The 16455-nt window shown below is 46.6% G+C and overlaps 1 pseudogene; it reads right to left on the minus strand.

The window, feature by feature from the left end:
* Positions 1-4847: 4847 nt before the first annotated feature.
* LOC144824176 (uncharacterized) lies at positions 4848-6571 on the minus strand (annotated as a pseudogene).
* Positions 6572-16455: the final 9884 nt, after the last annotated feature.

Here is a 16455-nt window from a genome sequence, read left to right on the forward strand (position 1 = left end):
TTATCCCTATTTCTAAGGTTATATCTATTCCCAGAGGGGTCACTCTGCGGTGACCTCTGTCTTAGGTTTGGAGATTTCTCTCTTCGCCTCGGAGACCTTCCTCTGGACTGGAATTTCTTTTCTTTGGGATTGGATTGTTTGTTTCCATCCCAGTTCTTTTTTGGTGAATTATTATTATTAAAAAATATTTTTTCTGGACTTGTAGTCAGTTGCGGTTTTACTGGTATTCCACCTAGACTATCTCTGCCTAGTTCTTCATAGGATTTTTCTATGATTCTGGCAATTTCAGCTGGTTGGTCTGCTATATCTGTCTCTTTTAACCTCTGGCGGATCGCCACGTTTGCTGCTTCACCTTTTATGTTGGCTAGTAATATAGCCGAAACCTGCTTGAAGTCTTTCAGTAATTTCATACCAAGAGTTAAAGCAGGTTCTGGACCGTATTCATCTTGAATTTGTTTTAGCACATCTGGTATTACCGAAATGGATGGAACACCGTGCGTTTTTGTATAGATGGAAGCAAAGACTGTACCCCAAGTGTCACAGTCCTCAATGTGTGGTGCGATTCCCATTGGGAGACATATAGTCAGAATCCTGTGTTTTTCCAGCGGGGTGGTGTCAGGAAACACCGCCTCTATTTGGGTGATTTTCTGTGCCAACCAGAATGGTATTTGTTCCCGTTTAGCTGGAACTTTACCTAGGCAGGATTGGATGTTCTGTGGTGTAATTTTATATGTGTTCCCCTGGTGAGGGGTCAGCTGTGGAAGTTTAATCGCTGGCTGAATTGTTGAAGTCCGCATTACATACTGAACTAATTGTCTATGAATTTTTAGTAATTGTTTCAGCTGTGTTAATAGCTCTGCTGCAGGCATTCTATCGATGTCTGGATGTGGTGTGTATCCGGCTAAGACCGGCCACGTTGCTCCTGGTCTTCCTAAAGGACCGAGCCTTGTAATGTGATTATTGTGTATTAGGGCGCCATCAAATAAGAGCAAATGCTCTTGGAATTTGAGTGGTACTTCCACCTCCTCGAAAGGAGTGTAAATGTCGGGTGGAACCTCTATTTTGTAATAGTGGAAGTACTTTGTTACAGCATTTGCTGCTGGAAAATGTATCCATGTATAGTATACCTCTGTCTGCCGATATTCATGTGCCTCAATTACGAATATGACTGTGCCACCTCTAGGTGTCAGTCCATTTTCTATAAGTTTTAAGGTTATAGATCTCCTTTTGGCGACCTGGATGAGTATTATATCCGGGTCTGCTGTTTGCATGGTAGCATCAGCATCTGCTATTTCAGTAGCTAATCTAATTGCCTCTCTTTCATCATCACTCTCCGCCATTTTACAGACAGGATGGTATTATGTTTGTTTGCAGATCAGGTTTCTTTATGGAAACAGAGATTAGATGCACAATATTCTGGAACTGTTTTATCCTTCAACGTTGACTTGACCAAAAACCATACATAGGAGTTCCCCCCTGCGAGGTTTTGGAGGATATAACCTTTCACCCACTCCAGACGTCTTTGGAGTATTTGGGAAAAGGGGTCTGAGTGAGAGAGCACGACTGAGTTACTCTAAATGTCTTACGTTAGTTTTATCGCCCTTTCCAAACGCGTTGGGCGCCATGTAGTGTAGCTCCTATTTTCCCAATAGGCTCTGCGCATTGGAATAGTACCTACAGCAGTAAAGGCCTAGACCAGACGTTAACTAGGTCTACTACTGTCGATACTAGACTTAATTTTTGGGTTTGCCAGCTAAGCTCAGAGTTCGCTAGAAACTTTCTCGAATGTTCAAGGAAGGATTAACTCCCCTGATTAGACAAGAAGGGATTTAGTTTCTGACAACCATAGAACATGACAACTTTGCTCTCCCCTAATCAAGAGTCAATCTCAAGAGTCGTGTGAGCACAAGGCAATTATTTTACTCAGTCAGTACGTGCATTCTTAGTCTCATCAGAATGTAGAGAAAAGGAAGAGACGGGCGTGTTCAATAAAAGGTGTTATTTATTGATCAGTCTCTTTTCTCGTACAAGAGAAATGGATCGATATTATTGCAATACTTATAGTTAAGTAAAGTGCATACATTAAAAGCAATAGTATAAAATAATACTGTAAAAACATTGATATGGTTTCTGAGCCATATGATGTTTTAAAATGATTAAAATATATTTACATACACATATACATTTGACTAAACGTACTCAACTGGTGTTTCTAAATACGCCTACCCCGTGTACCTGACCTAAGTCTAATGCGTGGGCGGGAATAGAAAGTTACAGTTTAAGTTAAGTTTGTTTTTGCCAAGTGAATAACTAAAGAATTCTCTGTGAGGGGTATTCAGTTCTGTACCTGGAATTTAGGATGGATGAGGAATGGTATCTCTTTCTCTGCTCTCGATATTCCAGGCTGCCTGCGAGGGCTACCCGGAAGCGCCGGTGCTGGGTCTCTCGGCTTGAGATAGCAGCGCGTCTCTCAGCGCGTCAGGAAGGCGGGGCTGCTGCCAGCGGGGTCTGCTTCTGCTCTCGGCTTCGGCAAGTATGGCTGCTCCGTCTTGTCACCACGCGTGTGTTTGCATAGGGCAAGGTCGGCAATATTTATACCTTAAAGGTGCCGGGATTGACGTAAGGATGGACATAGGTACGTCAATAAAGATGTCATACGACTTGCTCGTTAGCACATTCTTTACTAAAGTTCTCTGTGAAATCAAAACAATGGCCGCACGGATTATCCAGGTTGTCATAGGTTTGATTTGTTATGAGAACGTCGTATGCCTTATCAGGGGCTGGAGGAATGTCGCTTGTCTAATTAGATCTCAAGCGTTATGACCTAATCAGATAACACGTTCCTGTGCCGTAGTGTGACTGCGTCAGATAACGGTATCTGCATCATGGGGGATTTCTTGCCTCATGGGCTGACTGTTAGTTAACTAGATAGTTAGTTTAACCAGAATAGGGTCAGGAATAGGGGGATCGATTCAGAACCTATAGAAATACACGACACTAGAGGAGGGTCTTCATCCCCCGGCTTGCTCAGAAAAATGACAGAATCTGTATCGTGATACAAGCAGCGATCCTGGAGCTTATCCATAACTCCGTAAAGCTCTAGACGAGCGTGGGCTGTCGTGAAGCAGGCTATGAAAATGTTTATGTTGTTACTCGATGTGGGGTACTCTTGGGCATATTTCCAACACAAAGCCGCGGTATCGTCATCGATAAACTCGCAGCTGGACACCTCGTAGCATGGGGCAAACAGGTACTTGAACAGTTCATCAGGATCTGATATTAAGGTAGTATTTGAAAGGTTTGTGCGCTGTGCAAATTTTCCCCATAAGGAGTTGAGGCAGAGTTTGGCTAACTGTCGGCGTGCAGGATTGACCTCTATCAGATGGGGTCGTAAACGGATACCCTCGTGAGCGTAGTAGTCATCGATGTATTTCTGTTTTGCATCCTGACTAGTACACCATTCAGGATACCCTGAGGCCTCCTGCTTGTCTCTGAGAAACAAATTAATGTAGGGGGCAAAGAGTTGTGTTGTAGTGCTCTTAAAATGCCACACTTCGTGTACTCTACCTAGCCTGTACCCTTTCTCTAAGGCAGCTTGTACCTCGATGCTACACCAGGTCCCTGTGAGCATCCTTTGTTCATCAGTGTGTCTGCAGCCGTCAACCTCTTTAAGCATCGCACAGGTTCGGCAGAGGGGGAACATTAGCTTGCCATCGACTCTGCATGGTAACACAGGGAAGTAAAGCTGCTTGGGAGGATATATTTCACATTTGATAAGCCCAAAGTATTCGTCTAGGGGCTTAAAATCTCTATAGATGATGGTGGGATGACCCACAGGGTACAACTTCATCTTGTTCACAAAAGGGTACAGACTGGTGAAATCATAGTAGTGTATTTTCTCACCCTCACCAACGGCCTTGTACAGTTGTATGGCATTTGTACGCCCCCCAAATAAGGCATCTCGGGGCTCCAAAGGTGTGGGTAAATCATGAGTCTTAAGAAAAGAGCAGAGGTCTGTGTCGGTTTTTAACATGTCTAACCACTCGTGCTCCCAAAGAACTCTCATAGCAAAGCCCCGGTTTTCAACATACTGGGCCTTTGTCAGAGTACGTCTGTATAAGTGTTCAAATTTGGCACCCAGCATTTTGTTATACTCGTGGGGCTTGTAACACTTGGGGCAGCCGTGGTAAAAACAGCCGTTGAATTCAAAGGCTGTCGGCACACCCTTAATTACAGAGTACCCGTCCAGGTAATAGGGGCCCAGGCGGAATTCACCAACCTGTAATGCATGTTGAATCTGGATGTCTTCCTTCTCAGAGACGTACATGAGCCACTGGATAGAGGGGGTTGAATAACGTTTCTGTTTACCGTTATAGAGGTCTGGCGGTACTAGAGCGATAGTTTCTGGCCTCAAAAACATGTGTTTGTAGATGGACATACACATGGATGCCAGAGTGACGTTTTGAAATGGGTCTATGTATTCGACCGCTTGCTGCATTTCAGGGGTTTTGGATGTCGAGGCCTTGACTTTCTTAGTCAATGTCTTAGGTTTCAAGGCCTTGACTTCTTTAGTCATAGACACCACAACATCTCTGAAGAGGTTACAAGCTTGCCGGAGGATCATTACATCAGCCTGACAATAAGCTTTCAACTCTGTTTGAAAGTGAAACTCCTTTCCACGGTTTTCAGAGTACCACTCTAGAAAGCTCACTTTCTCATCAGGCATCATGTATTCAACCCCGTAGCTGTCAGGAGGCGGCACGGGTCCCACATAATTCTGGTTAGCCCAGGTGTTAAAAAAGTGTGGAAAATACCCTTTACACCCTGGGAACCCAAAGGCCTTTGGCAGCTTGCTCAATTTCATGGGTAGGAAATTCAGGGTGTCTATGAAGCGTATTTTTAAAGGACATACCGTCATCAGCATCAGTTTAGACCCCTGGGTTATGAGTTCCACCTGTATCTTTTCACGAATCATGTCTCGTAGAATAAAGAAGGAGTCATAGGCTTTCGAGTTGTGGGCGAGCATGGTATATCCTTGGAATTTGGCTTGAATGAAAGTGCTTAGGAAATCACCAACGCACGTTCGTCCCTCAAACTCCCAACTGTCGTCGGAAGTTAGATGGTGTGCGTAAATGTAGTTAGGCTGGTGTACCCCCGTCTCTTGTGTGCACTCTATATCAAACACTATATAGTCTTCGGTCTTGGTCTGAGGTGGACCTTTAACCATATAACACTGATGGTTGGTACCGGCTTTGTAAGACACATGGCAACGGGGACATATCATACCTTTGCACTTGTGATTCACTGCCACATACCGCCCACACTCGCTACAGTCCTTTTTAGGGACGCAGCTGTAAGATTGCTCGTGTATGCTCAAACAGTTTTGCGAGCGACAAAACAACCTACAGGTGCCGCACCTCACCTTTAGGGTAGCGTCTTCTATGCAGCCGTCCCTCTGACACATCTTACAACACATTTCACACTGGTGGTATGTTTTATTGTTGTATATATGATCGCAGTGGGCGCACACATACTTGGCCCCCAGAAAACCTTTAAGGTTCAAGATACCGTAAAAATGATTTTCCATGTGGAGGACATATACGGTCTTGTTTCTCACAGGTTCCCCGGTTGTAAAGTACTTCCAGGAACCTCTGTGATAGAGAACTTTCACCGTCACGGCGAAATAGTTCTCAAAAAGACCTATATCACCAAAGCCGACCATTCGGTCAGGAGGTATTTCAAGAACCTCATGGGCTTCAGCAGCTCTAGACATGATGACAGCGTCAGGGATCTTGCGAGTCATCAACAAACCCACGATGCTAGCCGCCAGACATGTATTGGCAGTGGCGTTGCTAAAGTTGAGCAGCCACCTCTGTTTCTTGCCAATTATTTTACTGTATAGTACGCTCTTTAAGGGTCTGGAAACACCCCCCTCACGCCCCCGTACAATGAGGGCTATGACTCTAAACGTGCCATAGGCGACTAGTTCAGCCTTACTCTGTAAAAGCCTTGAGAGGTTTTCTAAAAATTGCACAGCATCAAAAACATCTCGGGTCTTCCGCCTGGTGAACAACGGTGTGTCAAAACCCTTCCCCTGGAAGCGGAGTTGGAAAAAGTCATTAGGGCCCACATCGTGTAACAACCTTTCTATGAGCTCCTGCACAGCCTGATGTATAGCCAGAACACCATGAGTGGTTGATGTTATTTGATGTAGGTTAACAAATCTAAACTCCTCATAGTGTTCTACGGCCCTAAACCTCTCTACATTGCGAGTGTAACTCCTAACACTCTCTAAAAACAAGGGCTCTGGGCCCTCATCAGTAGGAGTGTGATTTGTGGAGGTGTTCTCTGCTGTGTCACTTTGTGAGGTCAGGGTGGGACCTGTCTCAGGGGTCCTTGTAAACCTGCGGGTAGCGCATATTCTCGCCTTCTTCAACTTATTTATTAAAAGCCGGCGTTGCTTTGTACTATTAAGCCACTTTTGGTTTTTTTTACGGGCCCAGGCTTTTCTAGATACCAAGCCCCAGCCTATCTGAACAGGTAGGTCGCTGTCGTTGGATGTCTTGTTCATGGAGGCCACCGCTACAGTTCCACCCCTAGGTCCTTCTGAATGTTGCGTTGTTTGGAGTTTTAAAGCCATCCCCCCTACCCCCTTCAAATGGCCGACCCTAGGTATGTTAGACCCTGCCCCTATGTATTGTCGGCGGTGAAGTGCTGGTTTATATGCTTCAGGCGTTGATCTTGAAGCTGTGGTACCGTGGTTGAAGAGGTCTAGGGAAACAGGGGCGTCTTGTTTGAAGGGTTCTATGGAAACATTGGGGTCTTGTTTGAGGGTTTGTGGGGCACCAGATGGGCTTTGCTTGAGCAGTTTTAAGAAGCGTCCAGACTTTGTCACTAACCTCTGGACCGTACGGCTATATTTTGGGGGTCTCTTATGAGCACCAGTGGTTGTGGGGGTCTTTAGGGGTTGGTACTGACATAGTCATGAATGTGTACCTTGTATGTCGGCCACAGCCGCCTGACACATCTGTATGATGTCTTTTTTACACACCCCAACCCTGGCCACGACCAGATGTTGGGCCTCCCTCTTGTTCATGAGATTGGAATACCCCATATCCATTCTTATGAGTGCGCGGTTCGCCTGCCGTTTTAATTTTTGAACCGCCATCTGTATCTCTCTTACGTGTGTCTTCATTACATCTTCTGTGTTTACAGACCCATCTTGTTCCTGCTTAGGGGGGCACACCTTGCGAGGTCTTATAAATGGAGGCAACCCCCCAGTCCCATCTATACTGCAACCCTCGAAGGCGGGGCTGGACACGGGTCTGTACACGGGCATGTCCCATGGGATGGACACGGACCTGTACACGCGGCTGGCAGAGGTGCTGGCCTCGGGTTTGGACACGGTACTGTACACAGGGTTGGCAGCGGGGCTGACCACGGGACTGGACACGGGACTGTACACGGGATTGGCAGCTGGGCTGGCCACGGGACTGGACACAGGACTGTACACGGGGTTGGCAGCGGGGCTGGCCACGGGATTGGACACAGGACTGTACACGGGGTTGGCAGCGGGGCTGGCCACGGGACTGGCCACAGGACTGTACACAGGATTGGCAGCTGGGCTGGCCACGGGACTGTACACGGGGTTGGCAGCGGGGCTGGACACGGGGGTGTACATGTGGATGGCCGTGGGGCTGGTAGGGTCGTATGCTCCTGGAGGGGTACTCGGGGACAAAGGGTATGAGGATTGTGAGGAGGTGTCGTCGTAATCCAGGGGCCTAGTTGAAATGGCGGTGTTAGGGTATGGTGTCTGGTTACCTGTGTTCTGTAAACCCTCTGTGCTCAAAGACCCCTGGTACACCGCTTCTGGGGTTCTACCTATGTTGTCTACCAACCCCCTCAACACCTCAAGAGAGTTGCTATTCGTAGTAGAAGGACCTTCTAGGGGTTGCACAGTATCACCTGTTGAGACCCTAGGCTGTGCCTGAACACTTACAACCGGTTTTGGGGTCTGCTCAGGGGCGTGCACCTCTACATGTACAGTTATTCTATTTGGCACTGTCTGGGGTTTCAGGACGCTTGGTGGATCCGGCGTTGCCTTAGGGTTGCTGAGGGACCCCCGGTTTCAGCTTCAGATGTTTCCTTGAGAGGCGCGATGTTTTAGGGGGTTGTGGTGGCGCCGCCTCTTCTACACCCACAGGTGCAACTACCACCTCCTTGGGGCTCAAGGTTGTATAGGTCTCATTCAAGGGCTTAGCATCCTTTTTTATAGATAAATCTAAGGGGCTAGCTTGGGGCTCAGGGGTGCTAGGGCTTTTCTTCTCAGGACTTAAGAGCTTTGCCTGGCCCTCTTGGAGCACCTCCGGTGTCTTCTTCTTCAGGTTTAACGGTTCTGTTTGGGGATCTGTGAATACCTTACAGGCCTTCACACGTTTTAAAGGGTTGGGGAGGTTCTCTGAGTCCCTATGTTTCTTCTTAAGGGAGGCCTGGCTTGTAAGCAGGCCGCCAGTGTTGACCCCACCCCTGTGCAGAATAGATTGTTGTAGCTGGTTGTTCAGCGTGTTGCTTGGTGTGTAGTAGGTAGAGAGTTTTTCCTGGCGTACACGCCTACTCACACCTTTCGCGCCGCTTCCGTTGTTCTGGACGGATGTTGTTATGTCCCTTAAGGGCGGCACCGACCTCTCTTCAGCAGCATGTTTCTGAGCCGCTTCTAAAATATAAACAGAAAATATATATATTAGAGAAAGCATAAAAAAACAACACATACAAGCACCATCGGGCTACGTTCTACATAGCCACCTTTTTTTATATAGGCTTTGCTACAACCATCTGTACCCTTCTGCTTGAGAGTCTGTAACACCTCTAGTACTTCTCACACCCTTTTGTAAAAAACACACCTGAAAGAGGTCTTTTTGCAGCTCCTTTCTTTGACAGTGGTCCCACTTTAGAAGTTGAAGCTTTCCTCTTCAAAGGGATTTCTTTTGAACCTTGCGCCGCCTCTTGGACCTTGACGACGTCCTGGCATAACGTAGGGACACCTGTAAAGAAAAAATAATACCCAACATTAGACATCTTTTCTGATGATTACCTCTATACATCCTCAGGGTCAGGACTCTGGCTACCCCACCAACTCCCCAGCGTCTTAGGCAGTTTAAATAACAGCGGTCTTTTTATTTACCTGTAGGAACTGAAGTGTTTTGCACAGTGTTCAGAGCGTCTTGAGCCTCGATGTACACCATAAGATCGTCAAAAGCTTGTTGTAGGTCAGGGTCGTAAGCTGTAAAAGCATACATACATGCTGACATTTTACCACTACCCCTATATACCTGTTACTCTTTTGTAACATGTACATGCCACTTTTCTCTTGTAACACATTGTTTAATACCTCTCACATTTTGCGTGCTTTAGATAGTTGCGCCATTGCCACAATTACCTACATAACGCTTATTCTTGTGCTTGAGTGTCTGCCTTATATCACAGTATTATAGCTCTAACTGTACTTTGTTTTCTTTTGTAAAACACCGTTTGCTACCTCTTGTATTGCTTCCCATTGTCTACCCTGTATTGCAGTATTTTACCTCTACCTGTAACCTACACACATTGCACTTTTTTCCTCATGTAACTTAACGTATGCTGTTGTACTTTGCTCACATGTAAATTTCGCCACATTGTACATTTGTAATTTTTTTCTGTTTGTATCTTTTATGTAACACATGTAATTCTTAGGCCTTATTTTTTGCAGAAGGTTCTTGTGTAAAGCGCTCTGACACCTAAGGGTGAAGGTAGCGCTACATTTACATTTTTTCTGCTTGTATTTTTTATGTAACGCCTGAAATCCTTAGTGCTTATATGTTTGCAACTGGTTCTTATGTAAGCGCTCTGACAATCGTGTGTTCGCGCTACATTTGCATTTTTTTATTTTTTTCTACTTGTATCTTGTACTTTGTATCTTTTATGTAATGCCTGTAATCCTAAATCCTTATCTTTTGCAACTGGTTCTTATGTAAAGCGTTGTGACACCCTCGTGTTCGCGCTATCTCTCAATAAATAAAAAAATAAAAAACACACCGGGCCTACAGGGGCTTGGTCCGCCCCTTAAGTGATGCACTGGTGACATCACTGGTGGGGGCGGCCCTAACCCTGCAGCCCCGGAGAAGCTCACGCCGCCATGCTGCCGATGTCCATAGGGATCCACGTGGGGAAATGCCCCCAGGACCCCACGGTGGCGAATACTTTCGTCGTAGCCCTGCACCAGACACCACAGCAGCCCCCCGAGCAGCGCCCTAAGGCAAGCGGGCTCGGGGGTATTTTTAAAAAGAAAGGCGGCAAAACGTGCATCGCGGGACACACGGAGTCCGCCCCAGAGCCCCCGAGAAGCGCCCTAAGGCAAGCGGGCTCGTGGGGCATATTTAAAAAAAAAGAAGGCGGCAAACAGGCATCGCGGGACACTCGGAGTCCGGCACCAGAGTCCCCGAGCAGCGCCCTAAGGCAAGCGGGCTCGGGGGGCATATTTAAAAAAAAAAGCGGCACTTGTTACTCAGACTCCCGCAGGGACACCGGGAGACCGGCACCAGAGTCCCCGAGCAGCGCCAGACGCAAGCGGGCTCGGGGGCATTTTATTTAAAAAAATAAGCGGCACTTGTGGCTCCGAGCCCCACAGGGACACCAGGAGACCGGCACCAGAGTCCCCGAGCAGCACCATGGAGAAGCGGGCTCGGGGGCAATTAAAAAACATCAAAATTCGGGCATTCGGGCCCCGGCGGCCCCTGGGACTCACAGAGACAGCCCCACAACACCCCGAGCAGCGCCATGGAGAAGCGGGCTTGGGGGCATTTAAAAAACATAAAAATTCAGGCATTCGGGCCCCCGGTGGCCCCTGGGACTCATTGAGACAGCCCCACAACACCCCAAAGGACTATGGCGACCCACCAGGAGCCCCCCTCGACAACTGGCCCCAGGGTTTATTTATTTTTTAAATACAATGCCCTCAGGACCCCCAAGGAGCAGCAAGGACCCCGGAGCCCCCCTGGACCCCTCCAACTCTCTACAGCGGTTTGGTGAGTACAACAAGGCATTATTTTTTTTTTTATTATATGCCATGTATATTATTTAAAGCCCCTATGGTACCGTTACAGTGTGGTTAAATGTTTCTATGCGCTGTAAAATGCACGTTTCCCCTCTGCATGTACCCTCCTAAGGCCTACAACATTATGCCCCTTAAATACATAGCCTGCAAACCCTACCCTACGTCACCACCCCATTAACATTAAATACCTACACACATAGCTTTTTAAACTCAATCCTTCAACAAAACCTTTATTCATTTTAAACACCTTTACATTACAATTTAAGTCTTTTTAAAAAAACTTCATTGTCACCATTATTCACATTAGACACAACACATCGCCTTAAAGATTAACAGTTTACAATCCACACTACATAATACTATTTTTAAAAAGTGCAACTTTTTTCCAAACTACATGTACACCCTAATACAACATTGCGCCATCCATTATTTACCTTCTTTACATGTTGACAGGCTGCGTCAATCTGGGAAAAGTTGCTCAGGTCCATTCTTGCCTTAAGTTCCAAGAGTTGGCTCCAAAACAATCCAGGCCAGTCACTCCCCAAGGTTTTGAAGGGCTTGATGGTGTAGAAATCCACAAAGGTTTTCTGACTTGGTTGTTGATGCAGGAGTCCTCCAGGTACAGCAGAACAATCCACGCCAGTCGCTCCTCAAAGGGGTTTTTTTGAATGGGTGTTTGGCAGTGTTCCATGAGGGGCCTTTTTATACCTGTCCTAGCATGCTAATTAGAAGCCCCCCACACCCCTTTATGACTTGAGGGGTGTTTAGAACAATGTCATGGTGGCCTTTGGCTGGGAACCTTTTTTTTCTATCCTTGTACAGTATAACCAGTACAACATTTATTACTTTGACACCTGTTACTCAAACTCAAGGCCTAGCCTGGGAAGAGTGGGGTTAGACAATGGGGGGCCATTGCAAAACTCTTCACACCTACGTGACACCTTCTCCTGGGAAGTAGGGAGCCCGGGAACAGGATCTACATCCATAGACAATGGGGGCCATCGCAAAACTCTTCACACCTACGTGACACCTTCTCCTGGGAAGTAGGGAGCCCGGGAACAGGATCTACCTCCAATCCTACACCCCACCACCTGTCTTTTTTTTTTTAAGGCCAGAGTGTTTTTTCCTGCTAGGCATGTCAAGCTGGGAGCAGGGTGTCAAATTTGGGGACCAGGGTTTCCTGCCAGCCATATCAAGTTGGGACTAACCTGTCAAAATTGGGGCCAGGGGCTTTGTGATGTGTTTATTACATCATAACAGCTGGCCCCCTGTTTGAGGTTCTCATGGGAAGCTTTGCTCTACATGCCACCTGTCTTTTTTCTTATCTCCAAGCTCCTTGGTGGCTGGGGTTTATTTTTCTATAAGGGGTTTGTATTAACCTATTTTTTTAGAGAATTACCGTAGGCAGGCTTGTGAGGACCCTTTACAGCTTTGACACTTACATGGCACATTCTTCTTCCCAGGCCCTGGGCTGGGGAACCCAGGACTGCCCCAGCAGCTGTTCAACCAGCAGCTGGCTGCAAACCCCCAGTTTTAAAAGTGCACAGACATTCCCAGCCTACAACCAGGCAGTTTTTCTATGCACTTTTAAACATATACACAATTACCACATGTCTTGCATCTGAGCTGTTAAATTTAAGGCCAGAAGTTTAAGACCAGACTGTTTAAGGCCAGATCAAACCCTGGTCTTAAACAGTCCTGGTCTTAAACTGTCAAAATTGCGACCAGGAGTTTAAGACCAGACATCTCAAAAGCTGTCAAAATTGCGACCAGCCTTTTGCGACTAGACCTGTCACTTTCGCGACCAGCATTTTTTGATGAGTGGTATCCCTACTTACTACTCAGGTCAACAAATACAATCTATAGATGACCTTCCCTCAGTTTTATATACTTCCATATAATGCATTGAGCCTGAACACCTAGTCTATTATGCTAACCTGCGAGCTAAAGCCAGCTTGATATGGTGATCCACTCAGTATGTTTGTTCAAAATCTGCCTAGCATATACCTTTTGAAGGGTATCAAGGAGATTTACTGGTCTATAATTGCCCAAGTCATGGCGATTCCCTTTTTTAATACTAGGGATTATCTCAGCTCCTTTCCAGGTACCAGGAGCCAGGGCTCCTGAGGCAACAGAATTACATTACAAGTTGCCATAAAGGGCACATATCAATGCATTATGTCACTCTAACTGAGATCTATAATGTTTACTCGAACATTGTGACTCTGTTTGCTGATCTTCCCATGCCTGACATTCCCATGGCAGATATTCACAATATCCTAGTTGAAAATCTCAGACCTTATCTAACTAAAGCCTCTTCTAAAAGTATGAAGCATGTGACCAAAAAAAACCCCGATTGGCCAAAAAGACATTAGTTATGGCCATAAAATCTAAATCATTGTTCGCTATCCAAGCGGCTATGGTACAATACAAGACAGGCTAGCATTAGCCCAACAGAGTTGGTGTGATGCTAATTAGATAGATCTGATTGAGGCAGCAAAGGTCGGTGATATTATAGCATTCTGGAAAATCATATCTCAAGGGAGTTAGAACTCCTGCACACAGATTAATTGCTTTTAAAATCTAAGCAAAGGGGTGACCCACCTCCCGCTTACAGAGTGCGGGTTAGTGGCCCCAGACTTCGAGGCATACTATTTGGTGGCCCAACTCCAATGGATGACTATATATAAAATGCCCCGCTGGGGCATTATATACACGGTTACGTCCCAGAATTCTTAACCGTCGTCAGAAGATTCTCAATATGGGAACGCTACTCTCAGTGGCGGTGCAGTATTGGGACAGATGTGTGGCCAGGTCCCGAATGTGACAGCTATACGCCAGAGTCTTCCACTAGTGGGCATCCCTCAGGCAGGGCTGAGCCCCCCCCCTCACGCAGCGACAATTGATGGGTTGGGAGGAGGCGGGTGTACTCACGGTGGGCGACTTTTACAGGGATAAAGAATGGCTCCCGCTGGCTGAGTTTCTAACTTAACAAGAACTCCCCCCGGGTTAGTTCTTAAACCGTCTTAAGCTCCGCCAGGCAGTGTTGGAGCTTTAGGGTGCAGCCTCTAGCGAACCGGACACTCATCTGGCCTTGGAGGCGATGGTGACTCTGGGTTCCACAGGACACATTGGTTTTATCTGGCCATAAGAGAGCTGGCGCCCAAGAAGCTTCTGGGTATACAGGAAAGATTGGAGAAACTGTTAATGCGACCATTGTCGGATAAGGAATGGCAGAAAGTCCTAATGAGCCCAAAAAAGATCTCAAGTAACACAGCCTTTGAGCCCCTTCAATTCAACATACTGCATCTGACCTATCTCACTCCGCATAGGTTGAATGTGGTTTATAATAGAGACGACCAGGCCTGTGCTAGGTGAGCATTGGGGAACGCGGACTTCGACCATATGATCTGGTCCTGTCCGATGCTTTCCAATTATTGGAACCAGATTGTGGAGTTGGTTAATAAAGTATTCGCTCACACTTTGCAGTGCAGCCCTGAGGTTTGTCTGTTGGACCTCTTCCCGAGACCCAAAGCCCGTAAGTTGGGGCACAGATTTGTAGACCTGTCCTTCCTCCTGGCCCAGAGGAGAATCGCGCTTCATTGGAAAGCAGGGCACCCACCACCGGTTACGAGTGCTAATCTCTGAAGATAAGATCACTAAGTGGCGTAAACCATATGCGGAGCCATGGGGTGACATAGCCAAATCGTTGGACACTCGACATGGAGTGGAGTGGGACACACAGGAGAGTGGGACTGAAGGTTCAGAGTAGTTGTGTGAGGGGAAGCTGCCCTATGCATTTGCCCTGCTCGTTCTGGGTTGTGGTGTGTATTGGCCCCCTTCCCGAGGCCCCCTTCCCCCCCATCCACCTATACTGTTGACAGTTGGCTCCTTCTTTGCGGTTGAACTGCACTGACTCCTGGCAGTTAGTTATTAGTTATTGATTTTTAGGTATTTTGGTTACGTTTCCTTTTTTGTTCATGTGCGAAAGGTATCTTTGTGTTTGAAGAATGCCGGTTGCGGCTTGTGGTACTTTCTTTAATAATTGAATTATATGGCTTCTTTTATTTAGGAATACCAGTGAGGTCGCTTATAGCCTGTCATTTGGTTGGGAAATTAAAAGTACCATTAAGCTGGTAATTGCTTATTTGTGCATGGACCTGGGCTCGCACCTGGGCTTGCACCTCACGTATGGTATCAGCCATACAGCTTCGAAACGCGGTGTAGGAGAGATGTAAGAATTGATTATGTATAAGATTGATAAGTATAGCTAAAGAGTGCGCAAACCTTGAAGGGTGGGTACTGTGCTAATGGACAGGGCGACACCCTGTCTCTTGATAGGCGATAATGTCTTTGCGTTATATTCTGCTATTATATTTATAAGTATGGTGGCGACTCTGTTATGATGGTAATACATTTCTGTAACTGAAGTACATTAGCATGTCTTTTCAAAATGTAATAAAAAAATGGGTTGAACACTTCTCTTATCTCTATCCACGTGGCATTGAAGATAATAGCACACTTCTCCCACTTCCATTTAATTCACATGGCAGCCATTTAATTAGTGGTGAGGTAATGCAACCATATTATACTATGGAAGAGACCAAGCTGGCCATAGAGTTTATTAAACTTAGTAAGGCTCAGTCAGGGTCCAGATAAAATCCCAGAGGTTTTAGGGAGCATAATGATTTGATGTGGGCCCTTTATGGCAACTAGCAGGTTGTTTTTCTCCATATGTTTGATGAACTGTCGGTTGATTGCCTTCTCCAGGACTTTGTGGGGGAAAGGGAGCAGCAAGATGGGGCGGTAGTTCTGGAGTGCACTAGGGTCCGTGGTGGTTTTTCTGAGGAGAGATCCGACTTCTGTGTGTTTCAATGTGTTTGGGAAAGGTAGCTGTGGTAATGGATGTGTTGGGGATGGTGGTGAGTTGGTGACTGATCTCTTTGCTTCCTAAGGTGAAGAGGCAGTGGAGGCAGGGATCCGTGGGTGCTCCCGGGTGAATGGTGTTCATGATGACTGTGGTGTTTGGTGTGGTGAGGTGTTCCCATGAGGTGGGTTGCTGGGTGGTGGAGGCATACTTTGAGGTGATGAGGCTGAGGAGGTCAGTGGGTTGGGGTTTGAAATTCCTGTAGATGGTGGAGATCTTGTTGTTCAAGTGATTCGCAAGAGCGTTGCAGAGTTCCTGTGAAGGAGGAATGGTTTTCTCGGTGGTGTTGGGCAGTAGAACTCTTTGACGTTGCAAAATAATTCCTAGGTGCGGTTGGCACTTGCCTTAATGCGGTCTGAAAGGACGTCTTTTTTTGCATCTTTGAGTCAATAGTGGTATTCAGTGAGGTCTGACTTGAATGTGTCTCAGTCTTTAGGAT

The sequence above is a fragment of the Lissotriton helveticus genome, chromosome 3_1 (genome assembly GCF_964261635.1).
Source record: "Lissotriton helveticus chromosome 3_1, aLisHel1.1, whole genome shotgun sequence".
NCBI lineage: Eukaryota > Metazoa > Chordata > Amphibia > Caudata > Salamandridae > Lissotriton > Lissotriton helveticus.